Source organism: Numida meleagris, unplaced genomic scaffold (genome assembly GCF_002078875.1).
Source record: "Numida meleagris isolate 19003 breed g44 Domestic line unplaced genomic scaffold, NumMel1.0 unplaced_Scaffold412, whole genome shotgun sequence".
Classification (NCBI taxonomy): Eukaryota; Metazoa; Chordata; class Aves; order Galliformes; family Numididae; genus Numida; species Numida meleagris.
This window is the reverse complement of record NW_018364632.1, coordinates 54,192-56,397: the sequence shown is the minus strand read 5'-3', so window position 1 is coordinate 56,397 and position 2,206 is coordinate 54,192.

The following is a 2,206-nucleotide window of genomic DNA, read 5'->3' as shown; positions in this document are numbered from 1 at the left end:
AAGCTGGGAGCCAGCAAGAAAAGAAGGCTCCCCACTTTCCTTCACAGCAACTTCATGGGCACCCCATGCTCTCCCTGCTCTCACTCTGCTTACCCCATCGTGCCCCCGTGCTCACACCTTTGTCACCCAGGTTCTCACCCCATGTTCCCCCATATTGCCCCTCCTCAGGTCCCATATTGCTCATCAGGTCCCATGCTACGTCTCAGGTGCTATATTACCCCTTAGATTCCATATTGCCCCTCATGTCCCATATTATCCCTCAAGTCCCATATTGCCCCTGAGATCCCATATTGCCCCTCGGGTCCCACCGCCATCACTTCACATTCTCCCCGTGGTCCCTTCTCTTCTCCCCATGGTCACCCCCTCCTCCCTCCTGGACCTCCCCTCCCTCCCAGCGCTGTTGCACGGGGCCACAAACAGTGACACGGCTCAGCAGCGGGGCCGGGCTGTCCCCAAGCATCTCTACTCTGCCCCAGCACCACCAGGACAGGCCCCCAGGAAGGGACGTGTGGGTCAGGATGGGGATGTGGGGCTACGAGGGCACGGCGGATGCTGCCCCCTCATCACGGGGGGCTCCTCCGGCTACGGGCGCCCTTCATCTTCATGGCCTTGACGATGAGGACGGTGCCCGCAGTGATGCCGGCCGTGGCCGTGGCCAGGCCCAAGGCGCACATTCATCTTGCTGGGCTTCTCCAAAGCCTTTGCCATGGTTCCCCCCCACGTCCTTCTCTCCGAGTCGGAGAGGTGTGGATTTGAAGCACGGACTGCTCGGTGGATTAAGAGCTGCTTGGCTGCGCGCAGCCAGAGGGCTGCGATCCACAGTTCTGTGTCAGGGTGGAGGCCGGTCACGAGCGGTGTCCCCCAAGGCTCAGTCGTGAGCCCGGTGCTCTTCAACATCTTTATCAATGACACGGACGATGGCATCGAGTGCGCCCGCAGCGAGTTTGCAGATGGCACCGAGCTGAGCGGCGCAGCTGATCCATGGAGGGAAGGGAAGCCGTGCAGAGGGAGCTGGGCAGGCTGCACAAGTGGGCCCACGAGAACCTCATGAGGTTCAACGAGGCCCAATGCGCGGGGCTGCACTTGGGCCGGGGCGATGCCAGGGATTTGTAGAGACTGGGGGAAGAACTCCTGGAGAGCAGCCCTGCCCAGAAGGACCTGGGGGTCCTGGGGGGTGAGAAGCCAGATGTGGGCTGTGTTAACAGAGGAGTGGGCAGCAGGGATAGGCAGGGGATGGTCCCCCTCTGCTCGGCTCCGGGGAGGCCCCGTCTGCAGCGCTGCGTCCAGGCCTGGAGCCTGGCACGGGGTCAACTCCGCATCTGTGTCTGTGGCACCGTGCTGCCCACAGGCCCACCGGCCCAGAAAGGAAAGAAAGAAAGGAGAAAAAAGAAGTGTTGGTGGTTTACGGGCCGGCCTGACCCGGTCCTGCCACCGATGCGGCAGTGGAGCTGCGGACTCACGCCCTGGGGAAAAAAAAGGGGAGAAAAGGCGAAGGGCAGGGGAATCGTAGACGGGTCTAAAACAAAACAGCGGCAACAATCTGAGGAGGAACGTTCATTGACTACATGGGATATCGGAATGGAGGCCAACAAATCAAACCAAGTGAGAGAGTGCGAAGCGAGGCCTTGCTCTGTGAGCTGCAGGGACAAAGCCGGAGCGCCCAGGCCTTGCAGGCAGCTCCTCCTCCCCTCCAGGCACAACGAGCCCTGGGGATGCAGCTCCTCCCCTCCCCCCCCGGGCACCAAGCACCCAGAACCGGCAGTGCACGGAACCAGAACGTTCACTCTTCAACTGCCAGTGCTTTACGTGACGTTACGGTGTGGAATACCGACAACAAAAAGTCACAAAACCATGACACCCTTCTTCCAGCACTAACCCTAACCCTAAGACAGACCCTAACCATTACCCTTACCCTAACTTTAACCTAACCCTAACCCTAAAACTAACCCTAACCCGAACACTAACCCAATCCCTAACCCTAAGCCTAGCTCTAGCCCTAATCCTACCCTAACCCTACCCCTAACCCTAAACCTGAAGCCTAACCCTAACCCAAACTCTAACCCTAACTATACCCCTAACCCTAACACACATCCTAACCATAACCCTATCCCTATCCCTATCCCTAACCCTAACCCTAAACCTGAAGTCTAACCCTAACCCAAACTCTAACCCTAACCCTAACCCTAGTTTCTTACTACCCTAACCC